The following is a 25,978-nucleotide window of genomic DNA, read 5'->3' on the forward strand; positions in this document are numbered from 1 at the left end:
TTTTTCTGATAGAAGTTACTCCACTAAAAAAAAAAAAAAAAAAAAAAAAAAAAAAAAAAAAGAAGTTACTCCACTATTAACTGGAAGCCCTTTAAATAAAAATATCTCATTTATTGAGTAGTTGAGGGAGATATTTTTACATTCTCTGATATGGGAAAATAAGTAAATAAGTTTTGCTTGACCTTAACCATCTCTAAGTAGAATAATTAAGGATGGTTGAATCACAGTGTTAGTGTTGTAACTGAGATTAATTTATTTGCATACTTGGCATATAATAAATGGAAGTTAGCATCCTTACAGAGCCCCACATTTCATAATATTTCAGGGGACTTTCCCATTTCAGAAATCAAATTCATTCATGTTTGTGTTTTAAAAGCACCCAGGGGCACCTGAGTGGCTCAGTTAGTTAAGCACCTGACTCTTGATTTCATCTCAAGTCGTGATCTTGGGGGTCATGACATTGATCCCACCAAGCATCAGGCTCTGTGGTCAGCAGGGAGTCTGTTTCTCTCCCTCTTCCTCTGGCCCTCCCCTCCCCTCCCCTCCCCATGCTCTCTCTCTCTCACTCTCTCTCTCCCAAATTAATAAGTAAATCTTTAAAAAACAATAATAAAAGAAGATCCAAAATGGACACTGTCTTTAAGTTAATTCTTGACAGGTCTTCAGAAAAAGAAAAAAGCAAGATCTGGGTAAATTGGTAGTGCAAAGGTATGAGTGTCAGTCTTGAAGCCATAGGACTCAAGTCTGTGTGTGAGTTCTACTGCCCCTTTTTCCATGACCTGATAGACTCTCCAGGTCACAGCATTTCTCTCGTGTAAAATTAAGACATATAATTTAGTTTACATGACAGAGAGATAAATATTTGCTAACTCTGAATCTGAAAGGTTTAGATTGGACTTTCTTGATAGTAAAACAAAACAGTCGAAGCATGTTAGTACACCTGTTCTTCTAGCTCTCTTTGTCCCAACTTTAACCCCTTTACCCCACCCTCCAGATTATTCTAAGTTTCACAGTGTTCAAACCCATGACCAGGGATTTTATGGGAAATATTTTTACAATGAGAGAAAAGTAGCCTTGAGCAGATTTGTTTTATCTATCTGAAAGAATATGATGATTTGAATTGACAGCGTCAGGATTAATAGGAAAAAAGATAGTGGCAGAGAAGAAAAATGAAATTTCTAGGAAGTCTGAATGATTCCAACAAAATTTACGATTTGAGTCTCAAATATCAGGATGTTAAATATGCCTCTCTCTCTCTCTGTATCAACTACTTTGGCCAGAAATACATGCTATTAATGTCCACATTAGTGGTTTCCTGGTAGCTTGCATCAAAACTAGTTATTCCTCAGATTGGTTAGGAGCCCGCAGGAGCTGGAGAGGAGGGATAGGGGCAGAGAGAAGAAATGAGGCCAGACAAGACACAGGCCATGGGCACTAAGGTAAAGACTTTGAGTTTTACTAGAAAGTAAATGGGGGCATTTGCAAGTTTTAAGTAGAGGAGTGGTGTGATCTGATTATATTTTACCAAAGAACACTCTGGCTGTAGAGGACACAGGCTCAAACAGGGAGATAGCGAGGAGGCTCTTGGGTCACTCAGTGGAGGAGGGAACAATGATGTGATCTGCGCCAGAGGTTAGTGGTAGAGCGATGAGAAATGGTTGGGTTCTGCGGAATAAACCACCCTCGGGAAACTGTTACAATGACAGCAGTGCAAAAATGCCCAATATCTGAGTGTGAAACCAAGTGTGAGGGTGGCAAGCAAAAGATAGCTCATGCTGACACTTATACAGCCGTACACCTCAGAGCACAGCGTGGAAACAACTTTCATTGTGAAACTACTTATTCATACAGCAAGAGTCAAAGCATATTGCAAGCACATTCTACAGTTGGCTCTGTGGACCCACAATGGAAATGAAGTCTCCCAATATTTCATTTACATGTAGAATGTGAGAGGCTTACATACAAACTGCATCTTCAAGATCCAAGAAAAACAAGTCTGATTCGAATAATCACGGCAAAAGGATTCGCCTCAGCAATTACCTGGAACTAATGACAAATACAATATCTTCAAATATTAAATGGTGAAACTGAAAAATCATCAGCCTCAAAAGATCAAAGCATAAAGATACCCATAAAACCATTTATAGAGAAATGGTCATCAAGATTAGTATAAAACATAAGTTCCTCTAGGTCTCTCCAATCTAGCAATATATGTATTTATATTTGTTATTTAAAATGTTTAACTCTATGTTAGGGAGGGTCTTCTTTTTGTAATAAATAGGCTAAAGAAAGTCTGTATGAATGTCTGATTTAAACCAAAAAAAAGTGCAGGTCTTCCAAAGAGGTCAGCTAGAACGACCATCAAGGTAAAGCCCAGCTATACTGAAGGTTCCATTGTGCACGTGAAGACATAGCAGTATTACCTGAAACTAGTATAGGCACGCTCAGCCCCTATGGGCTGAACATTAAAGCTTACATGCATGGCCTCACCTTGTTTAAGGACAATTTTACCAAATTTTATTTTACTTTGTAAGAACATTTAACATGAGACATACCCCCTTAGCAATTTTTTTAGTGTACAATAAATTATTGTTGACTATAGGTAAAAAGCTATAGAGCAAGTCTCTAGAGCAATATGATCTTCCTTAACTGAAACTTTATGCCCATTTATGAGTAACTATCATTTTTCCCTCCTCTCAGCCACTGGCAACTACCATTCCATTTTTTTATTCTATAAATCTGATTATTTTTTATTCTACAAATAAGTGGAATCATGCAATATTTATCTTTCTGTGACTGGCTTATTTGACTTAGCATAATGTGTTCAAGTTTCGTCCATGTTGCATATTGCAAAATTTCCTTCTTTTTTTAAGATTGAATAGTATTCCATTTTATGTATATACACATCATCTTTATCCATTCTTCCGTTGATGGATATTTAAATTGTTTCCAAATTTTAGCTATTATGAACAGTGCTGAAATGAACATGAGAATGCTGATATGTTTTTGAGATCCTGATTTTAGTTCTTTTGGTAAATACTCAGACGTGGGATTGCTATTGCTAGATCATATGATCATTCTGTTTTTAATTTTTTGAGGAACTTCCATTCTGTTTTCCATAATGGCTGCAGCATTTTGCATTCCAACAAAAATGTACGTGGGTTCCAATTTGTCTACATCCTTTCCAAGATGTGTCTTCCATTTTTTTGATACTAGCCATCCTTAGAGGTGTGAAATCAAAACCTGGCGGTTTTGATTTGCATTTCTCAGATGATTAGTGATGACGAGCATCTTTTTATTACCTCCTGGCCATTTGTAAAACTTCCTTGGAAAAATGTCTATTCAAGTGTTTAGCCCAGTTTTTGGATATTGATGTATTTATTTTCGAGAGAGAGAACATGAGTAAGCACAGTGAGGAGAGGCAGAGGGAGAGAGAAACTCAATCAGATTCCCTGCTGAGCATGGAGCCTGACACAAGGCTCAATCTCACGACCCTGAATCATGACCCTAGCTGAAACGAAGAGTCGGACACTCACCCTACTGCACCACCCAGGTACCCCAGCCCATTTTTTAATTGGATTATTAGTTTTTATGCTATGGAGTTGTAGGAGTTCCTTGTATATTTTAATGAGAATTACCTTGTGTCAGATATATGGTTTGCAAATACTCTCCCATTCTATAGGTTACCTTTCTACTCTGTTAATTGTTTCCTTTGCTGCGTGGTACCTTTTTAGTCTGATGTAGTCCCACTTGTTTGTTTCTGTTGCCTATTCTTTTTGTGTCATACTCATTAAATCATTGCCAAGACAAATGTCATAAGCTTTTCCCCTATGTTTTCTTCTAGGAGTTTTACAGTTGCAGGTCTTACATTTAAGTACATTTAAGTATACTTAAGTATACTTATACTTTTGTATGAGGTATATGATAAAGGTCCAGTTATCCAGTTTTCCCAGTCCCATCTGTTGAGGAGACTGTCTTTTCATTGTTGTGTATTCTTGGCATCCTTGTCAAAGTTTAATTGACCATACATGGTAGAGATGAGGAGAGGTTTCCTCTCCTGCTACATTGGTCTATATGTCTCTTTTCGCCAGTACCATATTGTTTTAATTACTATAGCTTTGGGGATCCCTGGGTGGCGCAGCGGTTTGGCGCCTGCCTTTGGCCCAGGGCGCGATCCTGGAGACCCGGGATCGAATCCCACGTCGGGCTCCCGGTGCATGGAGCCTGCTTCTCCCTCTGCCTATGTCTCTGCTTCTCTCTCTCTCACTGTGTGCCTATCATAAATAAATTAAATTTAAAAAAAAATTCTTTAAAAAAAAAATTACTATAGCTTTATAACATAGTTTAAAATCAGAAAGTGTGATGCTTCCCGCTTTGTTCTTCTTTATCAGGACTGATGTGGCTATTTGTGGTCTTTTGTGCTTCCATATAAATTACACAATTTTTTTTCTATTTCTAAAAAAAAATGCCTTTTGGATTTTGATTGACATTACATTGATCTGTAGATCACTTTGGGTAGTATGAACATTTCAATAATATTAAGTGTTCCAATTCATGAACACAGGACATCTCTCCACTTTTTAGTGTCTTCTTTAACTTCTTTTTTCAGCATTTTGTGGTCTTCAGTAGACAAGTCTTTCATCTTCTTAGGCTCATTTCTAAATATTTTATTCTTTTTGGTACTATTTTATTTGATTTTTTATTTTTTTAATAAATTTATTTTTTATTGGTGTTCAATTTGTCAATATACAGAATAACACCCAGTGCTCATCCCGTCAAGTGCCCACCTCAGTGCCCGCCACCCAGTCACCCCCACCCCCCGCCCTCCTCCCCTTCTATCACCCCTAGTTCATTTCCCAGAGTTAGGAGTCTTTCATGTTCTGTCTCCCTTTCTGATATTTCCCACTTATTTTTTCTCCTTTCCCCTTTATTCCCTTTCACTATTTTTTACTATTTTAATGGAATTGTTTTCCTTTTCTTTTCAATAGTTTTTGTTAATGTGTAGAAGTGCAACTGATTTGTGTACTTGATTTTGTATGTCCTTCAACGTTATTGACTTCATTTATTAGTTCTAACAGTTTTTTCAATAGTCTTTAGGGTTTTCTATATATAAGATCACATCATCAGCAAACAAAGACAATTCTACTTCCTTTCTAATTTGAATGAAGTTTTTTTCCTAATTACTCCAGCTAGAACTTCCAGTACTGTACTGAATGGTAAGAGTGGTCATCCTTGCCTTATCCCTGATGTTAGAGGAAAAGCTTTCAGGCTTTCACCATTGAGTACAATGTTAGCTGTGGGGTTTTTATACATGGCCTTTATTATGTGGAGGTACTTCTATCCCTAGCTTGTTGAAAAAATTTTTAAAAGATTTTATTTATTTATTCATGAGAGACAGAGAAAGAGAGAGAGAGAGAGAGAGAGAGAAGCAGAGTGAGGAGCAGGCTCCATACAAGGAGCCCAAGGCAGCACTCGATTTTGGGACTCCAGGATCACGCCCTGGGCCGAAGGCAGGTGCTAAACCACTGAGCCACCCAAGGATCCCCTGTTGAAATTTTTTAGCATGAAAGGATATTTAATTTTGTCAAATACTTTTTTTTTTGCATCTATTGTAATGATCATGTGATTTTCATCCTTTATTTTGTTAATGTGGTATATCATATTCATTGATTATCATATGTTGAACCACCCCTGCATCCCAGGGGTCACGGTATATGATTCTTCTAATGTGCTGTTGAATTTGATTTGCTAGTATTTTGTTGATGAATTTTGCATCAATGTTAAACAGGGTTATTGTTTTGTAGTTTTTCATGTCATGTCTTTGGCTTTGGCATCAGTTTGGAAGTGTTTCCATCTCTTCAGCTTCCATCTCTCTCTAACAGAAGAGTTGAGAAGATTGCTATTAATTCGTCTTTAAATGTTTATGCAGAGACACCTTTTAGATACAATCAATTTAAAATAACTGGTTCAGTTATAATCTTCCATGAAAGTCATGATATTTTATTTGGTATTTAATTTTTTGTAGTGAAAATTATTTTAATAATGTATGATATGGTTCTATTACATTGCAAAGTATCAAGGTAAAAATGAAAATTTTCATTAAAGCATGTGATATCATTTTATTATACTACAGAGTATTGTATTATATTGATTACCAAAACCTTACCAAAAATTTGGTAAAAGATACTGCCTTCTTTGGATTTGTACTCCAAAAGTCCATGATCTAGAACATTAATTTGTGGGATGGTTATATTAAATGAAAAATCAATGTCATTGCCTAAATTTTGCAAGAGTCTAAACTTAGAGGAACAGTTATTTACTGTTCCTTAGCACTTCATCCTTAGCACTTCACATTTGCCTAACATAAAATTGCCATGTGTCAAAATCATGTTTTACTTCTTGCTAAAGTATGACATGTCACATTTTTAATGTAATTTCTTTCTGAAGTAATTGTGACCAGAAAATCTCTATTATATGTAAAGATCTGTACTTTGATTAATTTAGGTGCTTAATTCTGTAAGTAATAGGGAACCGTTGCACCAGTCAGGTGCAAGAGGGCGGTTGATGGGCAAGAAGGCTAGGGGAAAGCAAGGGGCCGGTGTGCTTATGAAGGCAGGACAGCAAAAGAGGTCCTCAAGAACTATGGGGAAGAGCATGGGCATTTGGGCAAGTTAAAAAATTTTTTTTATTTAAAATCAATTTAATTAACATATACTGTATTATTAGTTTCAGAGTAGAATTTAGTGATTCATCGGTTGCATACAATACCCAGTGCTCATTACATCAATGACCCCTCCTTAATGCCCATCACCCAATTACCCCTTCCCCTCCCCTACTTCCCTCCCAGCAACCCTCAGTTTGTTTCCCGTAGTTGAGTCTCTTATGGTTTGCTTCTCTTTTTGTTTTCATCTTATTTTTCTTTCTCTTCCCCTATGTTCATCTATTTCGTTTCTTAAATTCTATATATGAGTGAAATCATGTGGTATTTGTCTTTCTCTGACTGACTTATTTTGCTTAGCATAATACCCAATGATGTCCCATCCATATTGTTGCAAATGGCAAGATTTCATTGTTTATGATGGCTGAGTAATAGTCCATTGTATATAAAGCTAGGTATGTCTCCAAAGGCAAGGGAAACAAAAGCAAAAAGGAACTATTGGGACTTCATCAAGATAAAAAGCTTTTGCACAGCAAAGGAAACAGTTGACAAAACTAAAAGGCAACCTATGGAATGGGAGAAGATATTTGCAAATGTCTTATGAGATAAAGGACTAGAATCCAAAATCTATAAAAAACTTATCAAACTCAACACTCAAAAAAACAACAAATCCAGTCAAGAAATGGGCAGAAGACAATGACAGACATTTCTCCAAGAAGATGTACAAATGAGCAAGTTTTAATCCTGCCTCTGCTGCTGGCTGTAAGACGAGCAAGCATCCAACCTCTGGGAGCCTCTTTATCTGTGTGATGTGTCTAATAAAACCTGTCTCCTGAGTCAGCTTGAATCTGATGTGTAAAGCAGTCGGCACATTGTAAATGCTCAGAAAACAGTGTTTGCTCACAGCAGTGAGAGGAAAGGAAGATTAGCAGGGACAAGAGAAGTTCAAAGTCTTTCCTGTGAGAAAACCTGCAAGTAGGCTTTGTAGGACAGAGGGGAATTCAGGTTTGCTGCTAGGGAGGCCATAAAGCTTTATTTGTCAAATGAACAAAGCTCTCAGAAGCTTAAGTGAGCCTTCATGCAACCTGAATAAAAAATCTTGAGCTAAGGAGATCACTAAATGTGATACGGGACGCTGAAATAGAAAAAGAACATTAAGGAGATGCTGAGGAAAAACTAAGGAGGGTATGGACTTTAGTTAATAATAATGTACTTCTATTGGCTCATTCATTGTAACAAAAGTAGCGTAAGACCTTAATGAGAGAAACTGGGTGTGGGGTATGTGAGGACTCTCTGTACTATCTACTCAATTGTGTAAAGTTAAAACTTCTCACAAATAAAGTCTATCAATCAAAAAAAATTTTTTTTAACCTGGAAGCTGGACAATATCTAGAGCAGAAGGTCGATTCCAGCTCATGAACAAAGGCACCAGAGCAAACAAGAGCACATGAGGAGAGATAAGTAATGTCAGGGGGCCAGCCTGGGATCCAGACCAGTGAGGTATGGGCCCTGAGATACCCACCGTCTGCACCCTAGGTCCCCACTCCTGACTCCCCAGACCCGGCCTTGGAGTGCGGCGCAGGGTGTGGCTGCTGGACGTGGTTACAGCTGCGAGGAGCTGCGGGGCCACGGATAGGTGCTATGGGCTCCTCTAGCAGTAAACACAGACCTTACAAACCCTGTCTGACCTGCCACCACCCTTCGTGCAGAAGAAAAGCAATAAATGTAAACAGTCTAGTGAAAGCAGCCCAGAGATCTGGCTGGCGTCTGAGCTTCGACTCCTTGCTAACTGGGTGGTTCTTCTGAAGGAACTTGAACCTCTCTAGACTCCTGATTCCTCATCTATAGAACAAGATATATCACTTAACCTTCCCTGCCATACCACTAGGGTGTAGTGAGAAGCCCGTGAGGTGACAGGCTTGCTCAGCAAGGGACTGTCTAGGATAACACTGCACCAGCTGTCCTTCCCAGGAAATGACCATCAGACCTCACCTCTTCCCTCTCTTTACCCTTTCTCTATTCCTGGAATTCTAAGACTCTTCCATGTCCCTGGGCAACCCCACCTTCTTGCCTCTGGGGCCCGATGCTGCTTCCATTGCCTGGTATATCCTTGGCTATCCTCTCTCATCTCCCCACAGGTCCCTTCCACCTCGAGGTGTCTGGGACATCTCAGTCTCGGCCAGGATCTCCTGTGCTTGCTACTTCATGGCTCTGCCACTTGGCATCATTTAACTCCTATGTTTCCTGCCAGACCCTGAATCCCACAGAAGCACCACATCCCCAGAACCCAGCCTGTATCTTGTGGTACACACACAATGGCTGCTAAGTACTTTAGAGTGAATTCAGGCATAGATGGAATAAGTGGAAGGTCTCTGATTAGCTGGTGCTGGGGCGAACAGCCAAGGCTGCCTGTACCCCTCCAGATGCTCTGACAATCTGGAATTCCTGTTTCTACTCTGAAAGTGTGTGCCAGGCTCTTTAGACTGTTGTAAAAGGGCCCTGAGGCCACCCTCAATGACTGTATTACCTGGATCTGCTGGAGCAGAAATTTCCTAGGAGTTAGTAAGTCACTTTGTTAAGGACTGTTGACTGAGAGCAATAATCTCAGACTTTCAGCCCTGCACCTGTGTCACTTGGGCGGCTGTTAAGCACAGCTTGCTAGGTCCCACATCAAAGGTCTGGGGAGAGACCCCAGAAACCGGTGATCTGGGGACCATACTTTGAGAACCACTAATTTCCAGGGCTCTAGGGCAGTACAGAAAAGAATCCCCTGGGACTGTCTCCCTCTGTTGGCTGAGCCATAGCCTTTCCCTGTAAGCAGAGACAAGGAATTGTTTGGGTGCTGTTCATCAGAGGTAACAGGGTTTTGCTGACCTTTTGTCTAGAATCTGAAATTCGTAGCTGTGTCGCTGTCTAAATGTTCTAAATAGTTAAAATCTCGGAATGGATCAGACAGCTGACTTGGCTTCCTATATAGAAATTAAAAATCTTAAGTGAAAAAAAAAGGAAAAAAAAAATCTTAAGTGAAGACTGATGGTGTTGACCAGGCCATGTTGTGGTCATGTATTTATTCACCCGAAGATGCTCATAGAGCACTTGCTTCACCCTCTAATGCATTCATACAAGCTAACTGGTGTGAATCTTCCACTGGCCTTGCTTTCTAAGGAAGGAATTTGGGCCACCTCTGAGACGGCAAGTGACTGACTCTGCCCCTGGCTATTTGCACAGACCAGCCAGGGCCTGGGTGTCCTAACCTTAATCCTAGAGTCATTCTCCCACTATGGCTTCCACTCACCCCCAGGAATTTCCCTTTCTTTTCTTTCCCTTCTTTTAATGCAAACACCATCTCTGTCCCAGACGCTGTGATGGAAGCTGGATATTAGATGATGAGTAAAAATACTGGGACATTCATGTTGAAATGTGCTTTTCTTTTCTCTCAGGTCTGAGTTTGATAGGTGAGTAATACTTCTGTGAGCTACTGAAATCCCAGCTGGGACTGGCTAAGAAAAAAGCCAAGAAAAGTAGTGATTCTTACACAGAATCTGTTTTATTTCTCCCCAAACCACTGATTTTTAAATTCCTCAGAGAAGAAGGATGGGGGGGGGGGGAGAGAGAAAGAGACTGTATATCTTTTAAGACATATTCTATAGTATTTATAGATTAAATTATAGAATGTCTGGGATTTGCTTTAAAATAAGGCAGTGCTGAAAGAAATTTTTAAAAATCTAAATTATGGAGAGATATTTCATATTCACAGACTGGAGGACTTAACAGTCTTGTAAAGATGTCAGTTATCGCCAAATTGATACACAGTTTTGTTTTTTTTTTAAATTTTTATTTATTTATGATAGTCACAGAGAGAGAGAGAGGCAGAGACACAGGCAGAGGGAGAAGCAGGCTCCATGCACCGGGAGCCCGATGTGGGATTCGATCCCGGGTCTCCAGGATCGCGCCCCGGGCCAAAGGCAGGCGCCAAACCGCTGCGCCACCCAGGGATCCCGATACACAGTTTTAATGCAAGTTCTGTCAACTCTCAGCAACTATAACTGTAGTTTGTAACTATAAACAAGATTATCCTAAAATGTATATAAAAAGAGCTCCTGGGTGGCTCAGTAGTTGAATGTCTGCCTTGGCTCAGGTCGTGATCCTGGTGTACTGGGATTGAGTCCTGCATTGCGGTACCTGCAGGGAGCCTGCTTCTGCCTCTCCCCATGTCTCTGCCTCTCTCTCTGGGTCTCTCATGAAGAAATAAATAAAATCCTTTTAAAAATAAAATAAAATGTATATAAAAGGCAAAGCAACAAGAATAGCTAAAATAATTCTGAAAAAGAATAAATTAGGAAGAACCACTGTACCAAATTTCAAAAATTATTATGTAGCTACAGAAAACTGTGTGGGGCAGACTATATGGTATTGGAGGAATAAACAAATAGATCATTGGAACAGAACAGAGAATTCAGAAATAGTGCCAGGGAAGTATAGCCAACCAGTGTTTCCAACAGCTTTATTGAGATATAAGCCATATACCATACAATGCACTTACAGTATAAAATTCTGTGTTTTTTTGCTATATATTATTATTATTATTATTAATTTTAGTAATATATAAAAATAAAATATATATATTTTAAAAATTGCCATTTTAACTGTGTAATTCAGTGACATTATTTTCAGGTGTGCAACCATCACCACTACTTATTGCCAAGCTTTATCTCCCTAAATGGAAACTCTGCAACTATTAAGCTATAACTCCTGTTCCGCTATCTCTATAGACCCTGATAACCTCGAATCTATTTTCTGTCACTAAGAATTTGCCTATTCTGGGTACCTAACATAAATGGGATCCTACAACATGTGTCCTACTGTATCTGGCTCATTTCACGTAGCATAGTGTTCTCAAGGTTCATCCATGTTGTAGCATGAAATAGAACTTTGTTCCTTCTTATGACTGAATAATATTCCATTGTGTGTTATACCGCATTTTGTTTATCCATTTATCGGTTGATGGACTTTTGAGTTGTTTCCAATTTGGGGCTATTGTAAATAATGTTGCTATAAATACTGGTGTGCAAGTATCTTTTCGATTCCCTGATTTCATTCTTTTGGATACATATCTAGAAGTGGAATTGCTAAATCATATGGTAATTCTATGTTTTGCTTTCTGAGGAACTGCCAAACTGTTTTCCAAAGCAGCTGCACTGTTTATGTTCTGACCAATAGTGCCTGAGGAACCCAGTCCCTCCAATCCTCCTCAATGCTTGTTATTTCCATGTTTTCATTTTTTGGTGTTTTGTTCTTTTTTTTAATAGCCTATCCTAAAGGGTGTAAAGTGGTATATCATTGTGGTTTTAATTTGCATTTCCCTAATCATCACTCATGTTGAGCATCCTTTTATGTGTGAAGAAATAGCTATTCAAGACCTTTGCCTTTTTTAATTCAATTTGTTATTCTTTTTATCCTCAAACTGCAACGGTTTTTGCAAATTCTGAATATTAATTTCTTATCAGACACATGATTTGCAATTATTTTCTCCTAATCTGTGAGCTGCCTTTTCACTCACTTGAGACTATCCTTTGATGCACAATACTTTCAAATTTTAATGTAGTCCAGTTTATTTTTTCTTTTGTTCCCCAAACTCTTGGTGTTATATGCAAGAAACCATTTTCCCACCCAATGTAATAAAGCCTCTCCTCTGTTTTCTTCCTAGAGTCTTAAACAGTTTTCAGTTTTCATTCTTATGTTAGGTCTTTGATCCATTTTGAGTTAATTTTTGTATATGATATAAGGTAAGGACCCAACTTCATCCTTTTGAATATGGATATCTAGTTTTCCAACACAATTTGCTTTTTTTAATAAATTTATTTTTTATTGGTGTTCAATTTACCAACATACAAAATAACACCCAGTGCTCATCCCGTCAAGTGCCCCCCTCAGTGCCTGTCACCCATTCACCCCCACCCCCCTCCCCTTCCACCACCAGAGTTAGGAGTCTTTATGTTGTGTCTCCCTTTCTGATATTTCCCACACATTTCTTCTCCCTTCCCTTATATTCCCTCTCACTATTACTTATATTCCCCAAATGAATAAGACCATATAATGTTTGTCCTTCTCCGATTGACTTACTTCACTCAGCATAATACCCTCCAGGTCCATCCACGTTGAAGCAAATGGTGGGTATTTGTCGTTTCTAATGGCTGAGGAATATTCCATTGTATACATAGACCACAGCTTCTTGGGATCCTGGAGACCCGGGATCGAATCCCACGTCGGCACCCGGTGCATGGAGCCTGCTTCTCCCTCTCCCTATGTCTCTGCCTCTCTCTCTCTCTCTCTCTCTCTCTCAATCTCTCTCTCTCTCTGACTATCATAAATAAATAAAATTTTTTTAAGAAAAACTTCTATAAAAAAAGAAACCACATCGTCTTTATCCATCATCTTTCGATGGACACCGAAGCTCCTTCCACAGTTTGGCTATTGTGGACATTGCTGCTAGAAACATCGGGGTGCAGGGGTCCCGGCGTTTCATTGCATCTGGATCTTTGAGGTAAATCCCCAGCAGTGCATTGCTGGGTCGTAGGGCAGGTCTATTTTTAACTCTTTGAGGAACCTCCACACAGTTTTCCAGAGTGGCTGCACCAGTTCACATTCCCACCAACAGTGTGAGAGGGTTCCCTTTTCTCCGCATCCTCTCCAACATGTGTGGTTTCCTGCCTTGTTAATTTTCCCCATTCTCACTGGTGTGAGGTGGTAGCTCAGTGTGGTTTTGATTTGTATTTCCCTGATGGCCAGTGATGCGGAGCATTTTCTCATGTGTGTGTTGGCCATGTCTATGTCTTCCTCTGTGAGATTTCTCTTCATGTCTTTTGCCCTTTATCTGATAGGTCATTTGCAAATATCTTCTCCCATCTGTAGGTTGTCTTTGAGTTTTGTTAACTGTATCCTTTGCTGTGCAAAAGCTTCTTATCTTGATGAAGTCCCAATAGTTCATTTTTGCTTTTGTTTCTTTTGCCTTCATGGATGTATCTTGCAAGAAGTTACTGTGGCCGAGTTCAAAAAGGGTGTTGCCTGTGTTCTCCTCTAGGATTTTGATGGAATCTTGTCTCACATTTAGATCTTTCATCCATTTTGAGTTTATCTTTGTGTCTGGTGCAAGAGAGTGGTCCAGTTTCATTCTTCTGCATGTGGATGTCCAATTTTCCCAGCACCATTTATTGAAGAGACTGTCTTTCTTCCAGTGGAGAGTCTTCCCTCCTTTATCGAATATTAGTTGACCATAAAGTTCAGAGTCTACTTCTGGGTTCTCTATTCTGTTCCATTGATCTATGTGTCTGTTTTTCTGCCAGGACCACACTGTCTTGATGACCACAGCTTTGTAGCACAACCTGAAATCTGGCATTGTGATGCCCCCAGCTATGGTTTTCTTTTTTAAAATTCCCCTGGCTATTCGGGGTCTTTTCTGATTCCACACAAATCTTAAAATAATTTGTTCTAACTCTCTGAAGAAAGTCCATGGTATTTTGATAGGGATTGCATTAAACGTGTACATTGCCCTGGGTAACATTGACATTTTCACAATATTAATTCTGCCAATCCATGAGCATGGAATATTTTTCCATCTCTTTGTGTCTTCCTCAATTTCTTTCAGAAGTGTTCTATAGTTTTTAGGGTAGAGATCCTTGACCTCTTTGGTTAGGTTTATTCCTAGGTGTCTTATGCTTTTGGGTGCAGTTGTGAATGGGATTGACTCCTTAATTTCTCTTTCTTCAGTCTCATTGTTAGTGTAAAGAAATGCCACTGATTTCTGGGCATTTATTTTGTATCCTGCCATGCTACCAAATGGCTATATGAGTTCTAGCAATCTTGGTGTGGAGTCTTTTGGGTTTTCTATGTACAGTGTCCTGTCATCTGCAAAGAGGGAGAGATTGACTTCTTCTTTGCCAATTTGAATGCCTTTAATGTCTTTTTGTTGTCTGATTGCTGAGGCGAGGACTTCCAGTACTATGTTGAATAGCAGTGGTGAGAGTGGACATCCCTGTCTTGTTCCTGATCTTAGGGGAAAGGCTCCCAGTGCTTCCCCATTGAGAATGATATTTGCTGTGGGCTTTTCATAGATGGCTTTTAAGATGCTGAGGAATGATCCCTCTATCCCTACACTCTGAAAAGTTTTGATCAGGAATGGATGCTGTATTTGGTCAAATGCTTTCTCTGTATCTAATGAGAGGATCATATCGTTCTTGGTTTTTCTCTTGCTGATATGATGAATCACATTGATTGTTTTACGAGTGTTGAATCAGCCTTGTGTCCCGGGGATAAATCCTACTTGGTCATGGTGAATAATTTTCTTAATGTACTATTGGATCCTAGTGGCTAGTATCTTGTTGACAATTTTTGCATCCATGTTCATCAGGGATATTGGTCTGGAATTCTCCTTTTTGGTGGGGTCTTTGTCTGGTTTTGGAATTAAGGTGATGCTGGCCTCATAGAATGAATTTGGAAGTACTCCATCTCTTTCTATCTTTCCAAACAGCTTTAGTAGAATAGGTTTGGTTTCTTCTTTAAACGTTTGATAGAATTCCCCGGGGAAGCCATCTGGCCCTGGACTTTTGTGTCTTGGGAGGTTTTTGATGACTGCTTCAATTTCCTCCCTGGTTATTGGCCTGTTCAGGTTTTCTATTTCTTCCTGTACCAGATTTGGTAATTTGTGGCTTTCCAGGAATGCGTCCATTTATTCTAGATTGCCTAATTTATTGGCGTATAGCTGTTCATAATATTTTTTTTATTTTTTTTTATTTTATTCATTTATTCATGAGAACACACAGAGGGGAGAGAGAGAGAGAGGCAGAGACACAGGCAGAGGGAGAAGCAGGCTTCATGCAGGGAGCCTGGCATGGGACTCGATCCCTGGTCTCCAGGATCACACCCTGTGCTGCAGGCGGTGCTAAACCGCTGAGCCACCAGAGCTGCCCCATTATATGTTTTTAAAATCGTTTGTATTTCCTTGGTGTTGGTAGTGATCGCTCCTTTCTCATTCATGATTTTATTAATTTGAGTCTTCTCTCTCCTCTTTTTAATAAGGCTGGCTAATGGTTTATCTCTCTTATTAATTCTTTCAAAGAACCAACTCCTGGTTCTGTTGATCTGCTCCCCAGTTCTTCTGGTCTCTATTTCATTGAGTTCTGCTCAAATCTTTATTAACTCTCTTCTTCTCCTGGTGTAGGATCTATTTGCTGTTTTTTCTCTAGCTCAGTTAGGTGTAAGGTGAGCTTTTGTATTTGAGTTCTTTCCAGTTTTTGGATGGATGCTTGTATTGCGATGTATTTTCCCCTCAGGACTGCTTTTGCTGCATCCCAAAGATTTTGAATGGTTGTATCTTCATTCTCATTAGTTTCCATGAATCTTTTTAATTCTTCCTTAATTTCCTGGTTGACCTTTTCATCTTTTAGCAGGATGGTCCTTAACCTCCACGTGTTTGAAGTCCTTCCAAACTTCTTGTTGTGATTTAGTTCTAATTTCAAGGCATTATGGTCTGAGAATATGCAGGGGACGTTCCCAATCTTTTGGTATAGGTTCAAACGTGATTTGTGACCCAGTATGTGGTCTATTCTGGAGAAAGTTCCATGTGCACTTGAGAAGAATGTGTATTCAGTTGAGTTTGGATGTAAAGTTCTGCAGATATCTGTGAAATCCATCAGGTCCAGTGTATCATTTAAAGCTCTCGTTTCTTTGGAGATGTTGTGCTTAGAAGACCTATTGAGGGTGGAAAGGGCTAGATTGAAGTCACCAAGTATAAGTGTATTATTATCTCAATATTTCTTCCCTTTGGTTATTAATTGGTTTAAATATTTGGCAGCTCCCACATTCGGAGCATATATATTGAGGATTGTTAAGTCCTCTTGTTGGATAGATCCTTTGAGTATGAGATAGTGTCCCTCTTCATCTCTCACTACAGTCTTCAGGGTAAATTTTAGTTTATCTGATATAAGGATGGCAACCCCTGCTTTCTTTTGAGGACCATTTGAATGGTACATGGTTCTCCAACCTTTTATTTTCAGGCTGTAGGTGTCCTTCTGTCTAAAATGAGTCTCTTGTAGACAGCAAATAGATGGGTCCTGTTTTTTTATCCAGTCTGAAACCCTGGACCTTTTGATGGGGTCATTAAGCCCATTCACGTTCAGAGTTAGTATTGAAAGATATGAGTTTAGTGTCATCATGATATCTATTCAGTCCTTCTTTGTGTGGTTTGTTCCACTGGACTTCTTCTTAAAGGGGAATTTTAAGAGTCCCCCTTAAAATTTCTTGCAGAGCTGGTTTGGAGGTCACATATCCTTTCAGTTCCTTCCTGTCTTGGAAGCTCTTTATCTCTCCTTCCATTCTGAATGAGAGCCTTGATGGATAAAGTATTCTTGGCTGCCTGTTCTTCTCATTTAGGACCCTGAATATATCCTGCCATCCCTTTCTAGCCTGCCAGGTCTCTGTGGAGAGGTCTGCTGTTACCCTAATACTCCTCCCCATAAAAGTCAGGGATTTCTTGTCTCTTGCTGCTTTAAGGATCTTCTCTTTATCTTTGGAATTTGCAAGCTTCACTATTAGATGTCGAGGTGTTGAACGGTTTTTATTGATTTTAGGGGGGGATCTCTCTATTTCCTGGATCTGAATGCCTGTTTCCCTTCCCAGATTAGGAAAGTTTTCAGCTAGGATTTGTTCAAATACATATTCTGGCCCTCTGGCCCTTTCGGCGCCCTCGGGAACCCCAATTAAACATAGATTTTTCTTCCCAAGGCTTTCATTTATCACCCTTAATCTATCCTCATGATCTTTTAATTGTTTGTCTCTTTTTTCTTCAGTTTCCCGCTTTGGCATCAACTTGTCTTCTATGTCACTCACTTGTTCTTCCACCTCGTTATCCCTCGTCGTTAGGACTTCTAGTTTGGATTACATCTCATTCAATTGATTTTTAATTTCTGCCTGATTGGATCTAAATTCTGCAGTCATGAAGTCTCTTGAGTCCTTTATGCTATTTTCTAGATCCACCAGTAGCTGTAAAATAGTGCTTCTGAATTGGCTTTCTACATTGAATTGTAATCCAGATTTTGTAAGTCTGTGGGAGAGAGGACTGTTTTTGATTCTTTCTTTTGAGGTGAGGTTTTCCTTCTAGTCATTTTGCTCAGTGTAGAGTGGCTAAAAACAAGTTGTATTTGGAAAAGGAGAAAAAGAGAGGAGAGAAAGAAGGAAAGAAAAGAGAGAAAGAAAAAAGGAAGAGAAAAAGGAAAAAAAGAAGAAAAAGAGAAAGACAATGAAAGAAAGGAAAAAGAAAAGGGTGGGGTAGCAAACAGAAATCAAAAAGAAAAAAAAAATGAACAAAAAACAAAACAAAACAAACCAAACACGGGGGAGTATCCTCTGATTCTGTATACTTTAAGTCCCTTGACTTCCCCTGGAACTTGTCCTTCTATCTAGTCTTCTGGGGGAGGGGCCTGCTGTGCTGATTCTCAGGTGTTAGCACTTGGGGGAGCTGCTCTGCCCCTGCCTGGTGCAGGGCTCAGTGGGGGTTGTTCACCCCGTGAGGCCCCAGGAGGAACAACCACAGTGGCGGGGCCAGCTCTGCAGCCCTGGAGTCAGCTCCTGCAGTAGCTCCGGGGCTCTCCGTCTGCAGGGCCTGGAGGCTCCGGGTTGGGGCCGCTGATCTGCTCAGCTGGGGCAGGAGTGTCCTCGCTGTCCTGGGCCCTCCCAGCCTCTGCCTGTCCCAGGGGAGGCCGGATCCTGGGCTGTGTCCCGGCGCCCTGTGCTCCGGAGCCTGCGCTGTTGGATTCGCTCCCGCCCCGCAGCCCCCTCCGCGGAGCCGCCCCCGAGCCCCTCCGAGCTGCTCCGGGTCCCGCCGTGCGCGCTGCAGCCCTTAGGGAGCTCGGCGCACTCTCCCGGGGCGCAGGTGCCTGTTAGTGTCCCCGGGAGCCTGAGGGCATCCCCGCCCTCCTGGGTCCTGCTCTAACTCCCTGCGGGCCCCTTTCCCCCGGGAAGGTCGGTGCAGCTCCTGCTCCTCCGGGACGGGGCTCTCCTGTCCTGGGGACACTCGCCCCGGCCTCAGCCCGGCTCCTCGCGGATCCCTCCACCTTGGAGGCCTTTTGTTTCTTTATTTCTTTTCCCCGTCTTCCTACCTTGATAGAAGCGCGAACTCTTCTCCCTGTAGCGTTCCAGCTGGTCTCTCTTTAAATCTCAGGCCGAATTCGTAGATTTTCAGGATGATTTGCAGGTTATCTAGGTCATTTGGTGGGGACAGGTGACTTGGGGACCCTACTCTTCTGCCATCTTGCCCCTCCCTCCTCCAACACAATTTGTTGAAATGACTGTCTTTCTCCCACTGATTGTCTTGGCTTTGTCAAAAATCAAATGGCCATATGTCTGGCAGTTTATCTCTGGGATCTCTATTTTATTCTATTGATCTATATGTCTATCTGTAGGATAGTACCACATTGTTTTGATTACTGTGGCCTTGTATTACGTTTTGAAATCAGGAAATGTGAGTCCTCCAGCTTAATTTTGGAATTTTTTTTTCAAGATAATTTTGGCTATTCAGGGTCCCTTTAGATTCCATATGAATTTTAGGATAACTTTTTTTTTCAGTAAAAATGCCATTGGCATTTTGATAAGGGTTACATTGAATCTGTAGATTGCTTTGAGTAGTAATGTCATCTCAACAGTATTAACTCTACCATTTCATGAACATGGAATGTCTTTCCATTTACTAAGTTTTCTTTAATGTCTTGCAGCACGTTTGATCATTTTCACTATACACATTTTTTGCCTGCTTGGTTAAACCTATTTTTAAGTATTTTTATTATTACTTTCTTTTACACATTTTTAAAAATTTAAATTAAATTTGCCAACATATAGTATAACACTCAATGTTCATCCCATCAAGTGCCCTCCTCAGTGCACATCACCCAGCTACCCCATCCCCCCTCCACTTCCTCAACCCTTTGTTTGTTTCCCAGAGTTAGGAGTCTTTCGTGGTTTTATTATTTATAATATAACTATATTGCAATTAAATTTTTTTCCTTTTCAAATTGTTCATTGCAAGTATATAGAAATAAAGCTAACTTTTATGTATTGATTTGTACTCTGCAATTTTGCTGAATTTATTTATTAGCCTTAATGATTTATTGTGGATTCTTCAGCTTTTCTATACATAAGATCACTTCATTGGTGAATAGAAATAACTATACCTCTTCCTTTCCATTTTAGATGCTTTTTTTACCCTCTTTCTTGCCTAACTGCTCTGTCTAGGACTTCCAACACTGTACTGAATAGACGTGATTAAAGTGGGGCATCCTTGTTTTATTCCTGATCTTAGAGGAAAAGCTTTCAGTTTTTCACCATTGAGTATATTAGCTATGGCTTTTTCACACATGACTTTTATCATGTTGAGGAAATTCTCTTTTATTTCTAGTTTGTTGGGTATTTTTACCATGAAAGGGCTTTGAATTTTGCCAATGCTTTCTCTGCATCAATTGAGATGATCATGCAGTTTTTCCCCTTCATTCTATTAATGTTGTATATTGCATTGAACAATTTTCATTTGTTGAACCATTCTTGTATTCCAAAAATAAGTCCTAGTAGGTAAAGCTATATAATCCTTTTGATATGCTATTGAATTCAGTTTGCTAGTTAGTTTACTTGTTGAATTGAGCTTACTAATCCTTTGCTGAGGATTTTTGCATCTGTATTCATAAGGAATATTTGTCTGCAGTTTTCTTCTAGTGTTTTGTCTGGCTTTAGTGAGTTAAGAAGTATTCTCTCTTCTGCAGTTTTTGGAAGAGATTGAGAAAGACTGATGCCAATTCTTATTCACATGTTTGGTGAGTTCACTAGTGAAGGCATCCAATCTTGGGCTTTACTTTGTTGGGTAGTTTCTGACTACGGTTTCAATCTCCTTACTAATTTTAGGCATATTCAGATTTTCTGTTTCTTCTTGAGTCAGTTTTGGTAGATATATGTTCCTAAGAATTTATCCATATCATCTAGTTTATCTAGATGTACAACAGTTGACCAAAAAAAGAAAGAAAAAAACCCACAACTCAAAATGGATCATAGATTTACATGTAAAAATGAAAACTAAAGACTTTTAGGATGTTATTCTGTATGTTGGTAAATTGAACACCAATAAAAAAATTAAAAAAATAAAAAATAAACAAAAAGTTTTAAAAAAAGACTTTTAGGAGAAAACATAACTGATAATCTTTTGGAACCAGGGTTTGATGATGAGTTCTTAGACATGATTCCAAAGGCATTACCTGTTAGAAGGAAAAATCAATAAATTGAACTTTATCAAAATTTTAATTTTTTTGCTCATGAAAGAGGATGAAAAACTAAGCTCCAAACTAAGAGAAAATATTTGCAAATCACATACCTGACAAAGAACTCCTATCTAGAATATATAAAGAATTTTCAGAGGTGCCTGGATGGCTCAGTTAGTAGAGCATGTGACTCTTGTTCTTGGGGTTATGAGTTTGAGTCCCACACTGGGTATAGAAATTACTTTAAAAATCTTTTTAAAAATTTAAAACTTAAAAAAAAAAAGAATTTTCAGGATGCCTCACTGGTTCAGTTCATAGAGCATGCAACTCTTGATCTCATGAATTTGAGCCCCACATTGGGGATAGAGTTTAGAGTTTACTTAATACAAAAAAAAAAATTTAAGAATTTTCAAATTTCAACATCAAAGCAATAAATATTCTAACTGGAAAAGAGGCCAAAAAAATGAAGAAATACTTCAGCAAAAAAGATATATGGATGACAAATAAGCACATGAAAAAACGTTCAAAGCACTTGACCTTTGGGAAATGCAAATTAAGACCATGATGCAATATCACTATACACCTATCAGAATGTCTAAAATATAAAATTGTGACAGAGACATCTGGGTGGTTCAGTCAGTTGAGTGCATGACTCTTGGTTTCAGCTCAGATCATGATCTCAGGGTTGTGGGATCGAGCCTGGCTTTGGGAGCTCAGAGCTTAGCAAGGAGTCTGCCTGAGATTCTCTCTCTTCCTCTCCCTCCACCCCTACCTAGCCCCACTCTTGCATGCTCACTTTCTCTCTCTCTCTCAATAAATAAATAAATAATCTTTTAAAAATATATAAAATTGTGACAATACCAAATGCAGGTAAAGATTCTGAAAAACACACATTGTTGATTGTGAGGTTGTAAAATGGTACAACTGCTCTGGAAAATAGTTTGGCAGTTTCTTAGAAAACTGAACACTCAACTGCCATATGACCCAGAAGTTACAACCCTGGGCAATTGCATTTGTCCCAGAATAATGAAAATTTAGGTCCACCCTAAAACCTGTATATAGATGTTCATAGCACCTTTACTTAAAACAGCCTAAAATTAGAAATCACTTGGATATCTGTCAGTGGGTTGAATGGTTGAACAAACTTGCATATACATTGCATGGGATACTAGTAAGCAATAAAATGAATGAGGTATAGATCTCAAGGGCATTTGGCTAAGTGAAAAAGCCATCCTCCAAAGCTTACATACTGGTTGCTGTAGTGGTTACACAAATCTACACAGATGATAAAGTGATGTAGGATCATATATACACATTATACCAAGGTTATTTTCCTGGGTGTGATACTATACTAGAATTCCATAGGCTATAACCACTGGGTAAAGGGTACACAGGACCTCTGCATTACAGTTACAATTCTCTGTGATCTATAGTTATTTCAAAATTTTAAAACAAGTTTTTTAAAAGAGTTATTTATTTATTTTAGAGATGGGGAGAAGAGCAGAAGGACGAAGAGAGAATCTTAGGCAGACTCTGCACTGAGCACAGAGCACCACGAAGGGTTCGATCTCAAAAACTCTATGATCATGACTTAAGTGGAAAACCATGAGTTGGTCACTTAACCAACCATGCCCTAAAATGTTGCTTTAATGCCCTAGAGGAAAAGGTATGCCACTAAGACAACCTCTGATGGATTATAGTTTGCTTTAGATGTGTTTTGCAGCTACAATTTTTATGAAGACTAAGTCCTCATCTCTTATATAGTATAGTATTTACAGATGGAATTATGTCATATCTGGGACCTGGGGGAAGGGGATACATACAGATGGCGAAACAAAATTGCCCGCATGTTGAGAATGGCTGAAGCTGGTTAATGGGTGTACAAGATTCATTACATTGTCATCTCTCCCTTTGTACATATTTAGAACTTTCCATAATAACACGGTTAAAAAACATAAATGAAATAAAAATGATGATGGTTCCCTGGGACTCTTGACTGTGTGGACCAGGGGCAGGGCTCTTAGCTTCTGCCCCTAAGCTGGGCTCAGATCTTTGCTGCCAAAGAGCTTTCCAGGCAGTTCCAGGGACAGAGTGCTGCTCTCAAGTCTGTGTCCATATTCAGCCACATGCCTGAAGCTTTGCCTGGCATTGGCTCTGCTGTGCCTCACGGGCTCTGCCTTCCATTACTTGCCATCATCATCCAGCCAGGCCGCCCTGCATTCACTTTTTCATCTCTCCATTTTTTATTCATCAGTTCAGTCATCCCTGTGTCCACCATTCTCTCATCTATGTCTTTACTCATTCATTTCTTTAACACTTAACTAAAGTCTATATAAAGCATGGTTGCTGCCTTTAGGGGAGACAGTCAGACAACGCAATGTATAAGGGACCACAGTAAATGCCACGGCCATTGTCCGTACAGAGCACGTTGGGAGTGAGACAGAAGTGGATGTCAGTCCTTGCAGTGATGGTGTCAGATAAGACTTGCACAGAGGTTGTAATGCTTGAGATGAGTCTTCAAAGTTATTTTCACTTATGTTAGGGTCACCTGGGTAATCTAGGATAATCCCCCTATTTGAGATCAGCTGATTTGCACACTTATTCCATCTGCAATCTTAATTCCTCTTTGTCATGTAAAATAACATATTTGTGGGTTTCGGGGATTAGGACTTTGTTGTCTTTTGGAGGCCATTACTCTGCCTCCCACAAGAATAGAGTCCAGACCTTGATTTCAAGCCAGAGCAGACATTGTGGACACTTAGGAAAAGACTGTCTATCCCATAACTGGTGCTGAGAAAATTACTTATCCTTACAGAAAAAATGAAATTGGATTCTAAAGGTTCTGGATCCCATTCTCCAGTGTGTTCTCATTACCAAGCAATTTCTCAGATATCAGCAACATGTCCTACAATTCAGTGCAATCCTCACACTCTCCACCTGGAGATAGCATCAGATCCCACAGGTCAAGGGCTCAGTCCTACAAGAGTACCCTTGTTCTTCCACTTCAGACACTAGCCACAAGCCCAAGGTACTTCTGGTCAACCGGCTATAGATTGGAGGTTCCAACAAACTCCTGCCTTGGGTTCAATCAATTTGCTAGAGTGGGTCTCAGAACTCAGAGAAACATTCTACTGACTAGATTACCGATTTATTATAAAAGGATATAACTCAGGAACAACCAGATGGAAGAGATGCGCAGGCAAGGTATGCAGGAAGGACCACAGAGCTTCCATACCCTGTCCTGGCTCACCACTCTCCCCAAATCTCCGCGTGTTCACCAGCCCAAAAGCTCTCTAAACACTGTCCTTTGGGTCTTTACGGAGGCTTCATTATGTAGGCCTGACTAAATCATTGGCCACTGGCTATTAAGCCAGCCCTTGTCCCCTCCCTAGAAGTGGGATGGGGCAGCCCTATCCCTGGGTTACCTAGGGGCTTCCCAAAAGTCATCATTAACATAACAAAAGACACTTTTTATCACTCTTATCACAGGACGTTCCAAGGGCTTTATGAGCTCTGTGCCAGGAAAGGGTCAAAGACAAAATATATATTTCTTATAAATCACAGTAGCACAGATTTTTATCTACACAATACACAAAAATCATTCCCAAGTGCAATAAAAATTTAATGTCAAAAGAAAAGCTATAAAACACTTAAGGATAACATAGGAGAGTAACTTTGCAACTTGGAGGTAGGGATGTCCTAAAGGCAAAACATATAAACCATACAGGACAAGATTGATAAATTTGTCTAATGAAAATTAAGAACCTCTGTTCATCGAAAGCACCTTAAAGAGATGGGACAGGCCACAAAGTAGGAGATGATACTTGTGATAATGTGGGTGACAAAGATTTAGTATGCAGAATGGGGGCAGTGTATATATATATATACACACATACATAGAAATGTATTTTTTATATTATTGATTACATTAAAGACCAACAGCTCAATAGACACAGATTTTCCACATTAAAGGAAATACCAATGGCCCATAAATATAGACAAGGTGTTCACTTCATTAGTGATCATTAGTCATCAGAGAAATGTAAATTCAAACGACAGTAAGATTCCATTCCATATCCATCAGCTTGTCAACAATGTCTGAGGATGCCAGTCTAGAGCTGGCTAGGATGTGGTGTAGTGGGAACATTCATACACACTGTTAGAAGTTTTTCTTAAGATTTATTTATTTTAGAGAGAGAGCAGGGGACAAGGGCAGGAGGAGAGGAAAGAGAGTCTTAAGCAGACCGCGCAGATTGCAGAGCCTAAGCGGGGCTCCATCCCATGACCCTGAGATCAGGACCTGAGCTGAACCGAAGAGTCAGATGCTTAGCCAACTGAGCCACCCAGGCGCCCCACTGTTGGAAGTCTTACATGGTAGAATAGCTTTGGAAAACAATTTGGCACACCTAGGGCCCAGGGATGCCACACCTCAGTCCTACACCCCAGAGCATGAATTCACACCGAACGGGGCAAAAATCTAAGGTGTGACAATGGTTTGTGGCCTTCCAAAAGCCATGGAAAATAACAAATATACAGTATATTTGTGGTATTAATATTTCATGGGAACAATTAGGAAAACAATGTATGAAAGGCTTTTTAGAGGGTAATAATGAAAAAGGGGTTGAGAAACACTGTCTAAGGGGAAACTCTGGAACATGTACCTAGGAGGTATGTGGGTATGTTTGCAATACCATTATCCATACCAGCAGCAAGACAGAGAAGCACCCACTGCTCTCCAGCAGTGAAATGGATGTGTAAAATTTGACATATTCATAAAATGCAAGTTTGTCCATCAGTGAGAATGAATCATTCACAACTATATAAGCAGTTGAGTAAAAAAAAAAAAAAAAAAAAAGTAAAAAGCAAAAAATCCAGCCAAAGCAGAAAACCTACTCGATGGTCCCATTTATATAAGGTCAAACTATACAAGATTCAACAGAAATAAACTAAAACACAGCATGGGTGTGACTTATAAAAATATTGGATAGCTCTAAAAGAAAGAGAGGGGAAGAGGGGAATACAGTTGGAG

The 25,978-nt window shown here is 39.7% G+C and overlaps 1 protein-coding gene across 1 annotated transcript in view; it reads left to right on the forward strand.

Annotated features, from left to right (window-relative positions):
- Nucleotides 1–25,978, forward strand: part of ARHGEF4 (Rho guanine nucleotide exchange factor 4) — a 91,042-nt gene that overhangs the window by 41,413 nt on the left and 23,651 nt on the right. The gene's annotated exons all lie outside the window — the stretch shown is intronic.

This window comes from Vulpes vulpes, chromosome 5, assembly GCF_048418805.1.
Source record: "Vulpes vulpes isolate BD-2025 chromosome 5, VulVul3, whole genome shotgun sequence".
Classification (NCBI taxonomy): Eukaryota; Metazoa; Chordata; class Mammalia; order Carnivora; family Canidae; genus Vulpes; species Vulpes vulpes.